We start from the raw sequence: 6,458 nt of genomic DNA on the forward strand, positions 1-6,458 counted from the left end.
GCCCCGGAGTCCTGAAAGCTAGGTTCCTGTCTTGACACTGGCTCTGCCATTACCTAGCTCTGTGGCCTGGAGCTTAATTTCGTGGTTCTCACTGACCTCTTTTAGTGGTGGTGGCTGGGAAGTGGAACGCATGAGGCCAAAACAACTGATAATTTTTAGAGTTGGTGAAAGCCATCCAGCTGTAACATTTCCTGATGCAGGGCTCTGTGCTTATTAGAAGCTGAGTCAGGGCTCCCCATGGTTTTTTGTCAACGTTATTATACCATGGTAATCTTTTTAAACCATTTTTTAAAAGATTTTATTTATTTATTTGACAGACAGAGATCACAAGTAGGGAGAGGGGCAGGCAGAGAGAGAGAGGAGGAAGCAGGCTCCAGGACCTGAGCGGAAAGCAGAGGCTTTAACCCACTGAGCCACCCAGGCGCCCTGACCATGATAATCTTTTTAAAACACACATCTAGTTCTGGGCCTGTGCTATCTACCCCCATCCCCACCAAAAATGTGTCAATGGCTTTTTGTAAGTCTTAAAATAATGACCTCTGCCTACCAACCTTGTATAGAGAACCTCACCTCAAACCATTCTCTCTGTGTCTCTCTGTCTGTCTCTCTCTATCCCTCCATACAGTCCTCCTTTCAGTTCTCTAAACTCACCAAGCTTTCTTCCAGCTCAAGATTCTTAACATCTAGTTCTCTCATTTTGGAATGTTCCTGACTCCACTCCCCATCCCCATTCTGCCTGGTTGAATCCCACGGGTTAAATCGTGTGGGTTCCTCCTTTCCTCACATAAGACTGTCTGGAAACCCCAGAGTAAGTGAACAGCTTCTGTTTCGTTTGCCTACCACTCTGTATTTTTTTTTCTTTGTGGGCTTTATCACTAGTACAATAAGTTAATTGTATTTCCTGATTTTTAAAATTATCTGCTTATTTCATTAGGGTAGAAGCCTCATCTGTCTGGTTCCATGGGCTTTATCACTAGTACAATAAGTTAATTGTATTTCCTGATTTTTAAAATTATCTGCTTATTTCATTAGAGTAGAAGCCTCATCTGTCTGGTTCCATGCACAGTACCTGGAATACTATAGATGTTTGACAAATGTTTGCTCAATAAATGTTTAGTAAATGTTGATTGACTGGAAGAAGGCATGAGTGAATGACCTGAAGATTTTGGTGTTTTTTGTTTGTTTGTTTGTTTTAGATTTTATTTATTTATTTGACAGGCAGAGATCACAAGTAGGCAGAGAGGGAGGGAGGAAGCAGGCTCCTTGCTGAGCAGAGAGCCTGATGTGGGGCTTGATTCCAGGACCTGGGATCATGACACAAGCCAAAGGCAGAGGCTTTAACCCACTGAGGTACTCAGGTGCCCCAAGATTTTGTGTTTTTTTTTTTTTTTTTTTTTTTTTTTTTTTTTTTTAATGATAGTATCAGAGAGCTATTCTTTATTCTTTGTAAGACTTGGTCATCTTTTGTGATACGTTGGGTAGAACCCTGTACCACCACACGGACATAAGATCAGAAAGATCAATTGTCGGGGACTGCCTCCACCCGGGAAAGTCCCCGCCATTACAAGAAGGTGCTTGGCTCACTGCTAGCAAAATACGCTGCAAGTATACAAAGAACTTTCTGGTGAAGCCCGCCTAAAGGAGGACATAGTTATTGGCTGTATCACATTTAATCAGCATAGTAACAGGACTCTCATTGGCTCTCCCCATTGCTTGGCCCCTTATTGGTCACCTTGTCGCATATAAGCTAAGAAAGTTGATTAAATAAAGGGAAATGAAGCATTAACACCAAACCAGGCTCATTGTCGTCCTTGCAGGCTGAGGGTGACAATCAATGAAAGGAAAGAAAAATGTTGGTTCATCTCTGCTACTCAAGGCTCAAATCTAAGGTTCCCTCTCAGAACAACTCACTTCAGCTGTTAAAGACCAACTCCGGAGTTTTGCTAGCGGCGCTGGCTCAATTTTTTCCTCTCCCTCCAGGTCCAAGGGATCCTATCCACCTAATAAATAATTCAGCTTAGGGACACATGGGTGGCTCAGTTGGTTAGGTCTCCAACTCTTGGTCTCAGCTCAGGTCCCTATCTCAGGGTTGTGAATTCAAGCCCCTCTTTGGCTGCACCCAGTGTGGAGCCTACTTAAAAAATATGCTTCAGTTTAACTGCATAAGCACCATCTCCCTGGATGATAGCACAGCTCTCTTCCCTGTAAGTTCCACCTTTATATCATGCACACAGGAGGATCAGCAGAAAGGTTGTGGGGTGCCTAGAAATTAACTTTTTATCTATGGTCTCTCCTTTAAGACCCTAAAGGAACAATCCATGACAGTACTTGTTTTGTCCACAACGGGGCAGATTCCAGCTTGCATTCATAGCTCCAGAGAGCAGACGCTGCCTGTTTATGCAAGTTTCCTGACCAGCAGAAGTTCCCACTCTCTCTTCAATAAATCCTCCCAGCATGCTAACAATATTTCCTTAGAACTCATATTCACAGTGATCCCTCATCACAAAGCCTGATCAAATGAGGCTATGAAGTCCCGTTGGTTGTACAATTCTTTCCCTAACCTTAGTCTTCCTCTTCCTCTCTGGTGTCTCTATTGTGGACATCTGTTCTTCATCTTATCAGATCAATTATTTTAAGACCCTGCTCTGTGCAACCTTACAGTGTGACCCCCAAACACCATCTGGTTCAGAATCGGCTGAAAGTGATCAAAGCCTAAAGCAGCCCTGTTTTTAAGCAACTCTGCCTGGATGCAACAGCAATCAATGGCACTGATACCCAATTTACAGCTTCCGAGAGCCTACTTTGTGCCTTCCTGTATGTCTGGCTGGAAGAGCCTTTCCAGGCTTCTTTAAAACATACTGTGGCCCAAAAGGAGAGCTGCCACAGAATACTTTCCAAGCATGCCCCCACTCTCAGACTTTCCCAAAGATGGCACATTCCCCACACTGCAGGAGCCCTCTCTCCATTCAAGCCCCCAGTACTCCGGGTGCTATGGGATCAGGCATTCTTTATCAACCTGTATAACTTTGTGATTTAAAGCAATTCATACAATGCATCAACCAAATATTTCTCAAGTATCTACTAGGTGCTAAAAACTGTTCCAGCCTCTGAGATGTCAGCAGTTATAAAAACCCTGTTCTCATGGAGCTTCCATTCTGGTGATGGGAGAGGGAGAATTAAGAAAAGCAACAGCAGCAGCAGCAAAAGTCGGGTGGTGGTATGTGCAAAGAGGAAACTCAGAGTGGAGAAAGGTGGACAGAGAGCAAGGGGGGGGGCTAGCTCATGTAGGTGGTCAAAAAAGTCCTTCCTGGTACGTAGTAACATCTGTGCAGGGGTCTTAAACGCAGTGAGGAACTGAGCCATGGTGGCAGGAGGGAGACAGGATTAAAGACAGAGAAAAGGACACATGCAAAGGCCCTGAGGTGGGAATTTCTGTGGCATACTAGGGGTTAATGTCATTGGAATGCAGCCACCTGGAAGAACTAAGTAGTAGGAGATAAGGTCAGCAAAGTGAGGGGAGTCCAAGAAGCAGCAAAATCACAGAGATTTTTTTTAAGCCATGACAAAGAGCTTTGATTTTATGCTGAATGAAATGGAGACCCACAGAGAGTTTTAAGCAGTGACCAGCTCTGACCTAGGTTTCAATGAGATTGTCCTGTTAGAAAGAGCCTGAAGGGGCACAAGGGCCAGCCAGAGAGACCTGCAAGGGGCCACTGCAGCAGCACAGGTGAGAGATGGTGGCGGCTTGGGCTATAGTGGGGGTGGAGTCAGTTAAGTGTTTGGATTCTGGAAAGATTTTTTTTTTTTTTTTTTTTTTTTTTTTAGTATTTTCCACTTTATTATAGGAAGTAACTCACCTCAGAAATGCAGTGAAAAGCCTGCACCTAAAGTAAACTCTGAGCAAATGTACTGACAGAAATGACAAGATACAAACTGGAAGAATTCGGATTAGACCAAAATAAAATCATTGTTTTACATATATTTTTACTAAGAAAAACTTGGGGTTTGGTATTAGGATGTCATTTTCTTATATGCTGACTGGATTCTGGAAAGATTCTAACCGTACAGCCAACATCATATGGTAAAGGATTGAATGTGGATTGTTGAGAGAAAGGATTAATGGATGATTCCAAGATTGTTTAGCGGGTTTTCCAAATATTGAAGAGGTACCAGAAGTTAAAGACTCAGCAGCATAGCTAAGAGTGAGGTTAAAAATACCTCTGGTTTCTAGCTAATTCATCAGGTGAGTCAGGGCATATGTGACTTAAATAGGAGGATGTGATCCATGACTAATTACCCAGCAGGTAGATAGTGGTGGGAAGGTGTGATGTTAGGATCTAGTCCTTTCTGTAAGGATTGAAAGCCACACATAGTTTGAGGTCCCCCTCAAACCACATACACTGACCCATGGGGTGGCCTCTTCTCTTTTGGAGTTTCCTGCTCTTAGCGATCTGTTTCTATGGCCTGGGTGAGTAAGGAGGGTCACAGAGGAACTAAGTTTGACACATGGTTGCACCCAGAACTAAACTTATCCAGATGCCATGTCAAGGGCCTACCCTCACAAAATCCAGTTTAATTGGAATGATTGAAAAGCTCCACAGGTGAGTCCAATATGCCGGCAGGCCTGAGCGTCATCGTTAGAAGGTCATCCCACAGTGCTATAGCATCCGAGACTCCGCCACCCCCACAGGCACGAGGTCCCCGGAATGTTAGGCCTGAAGGAGGGAGGGATCCTAGGTTTTAGGTGATGAGACACCTTGCTGCATTTGCTGACCTTTGGAGGTCCCAGCACCCAAAGAAGGGCCCCCGTGATTGCAGTGGAGGAAAAGTGAGGGTTATGCAAAATGATTGATATAAAATAGGCCTGGCCCAGTCCCGAATGAACGATTTTTGGATAACGACAAAAAACTGCAGAAGAGAAATTATGATCGACTTTAGAAACAGTGATTTTCTAAAAGAAATGCTATATAAATTACTTATAATAACATCTGGCTTTTATCCTGATTTAACAACACAAAGATTAAGTGTATAAATCTGAACTAGTGGAGCATACGTCGGTGCCCGTTCAGTAACATTAACTATAGAAGGTGCTCCCTGAAGCCTGATGGTGACAAGAGGAGAAAAACAGGGCTCGTCCGGGATTTGAACCCGGGACCTCTCGCACCCTAAGCGAGAATCATACCCCTAGACCAACGAGCCACCCACGACTACCCCTCAATCTCTAAAGTTTAGTAAAGAAAATTTTAGCCACGTCCACAGATGGCTAGGAAAAAAGGAAAAAAAAAAAAAAAAAATCTTCTTTTTGCAACTGTGGGCTTGGGGTGACGCCTAGTGGATGAACCAATCACTGCAGGCTCCCTCACCCCAATGCCGGAAGGCGGGCTCGTAGAATACTGATTTTTCTCAGGGAAAACCCAGGTATCAACGAGAATAATTTCCACACATTTTCGCTGCGGGAGTAGTGGGAGGCCATCGCCTCAGGGACGGTCAGGGGCTACGGGGTGACCCCGGGGGCATGGGGAAGGGAGGACGCGCCCCGCCCGGAGGGCTGCCCGCGGCCCTCGGGAGAACCGGGCGATGGGGAGGCTCCTCCCGGCGTCGGCGCACTGCTGACGGCTCCTGGGTTCGACCAGGCTCGGGCGTCTCCGGCCCGGCTATAGGTTCCACGGAACGTCTCCGGAAAGCTTCCGCGGCTTCCCGCGGCGCCTCCCCGCGCGTCCCGGCGCCCAGCCGCCGGCCGGCCCCAGACTCGGCGTGGCTGGCGGAGCTAGAGCTCCCGCCGCGTGACGGCCTCCGTGAGGGGCCCCGCCAGACGGAGGAGGGTCCCGACTCTCCCGGCTGAGCAGCCTGTGCCCGGCCCGGGGCAGGCACCACGAACACCTAGACCTCACGGGGGTTGTTTTGTCTCAGGACAGGACGTGCGGTACGGCCCTTTCCATCAGTCTCAAATACTGCGGCTTGGAAAGAGAGAGAAAGTCACACAAAGCAGGAAGGAATGCAAAAAAAGAGATAGAAAACCCCGGACAAACTCCAAATAGATGGACCGCAGAGGGGGAGGGAGCGGGGAAGAGAAGAAGAGTAGAGAACGTGCTTCAGCCTGTCGCTACAGTAGGTAGCGTGGCCGAGCGGTCTAAGGCGCTGGATTAAGGCTCCAGTCTCTTCGGGGGCGTGGGTTCGAATCCCACCGCTGCCATCCATTTTTTTTTTTTTTTTTTTAACCCGTTTGTGACAGCGATGATTGCATTGAGGTAGCCATGTTAGAGCAGTGAATGTCTTCGGGCTCCTTTCGCGCCCGGCCTCCAACCGCTTTCTCTAGTTGGTAGGACTCTAGGTATGCACTGTTTTGCAATTTCTCATATATTTTTTTAGTCTTTCAAATCTCAGAGTTCTTATTAAAGAGCATAATGCCATCGCATTAACGATGCTTTGAACCCATGGTTTCCCGGAGGTAAGGTGCT

The sequence above is a fragment of the Mustela nivalis genome (genome assembly GCF_964662115.1).
Source record: "Mustela nivalis genome assembly, chromosome: 6".
NCBI lineage: Eukaryota > Metazoa > Chordata > Mammalia > Carnivora > Mustelidae > Mustela > Mustela nivalis.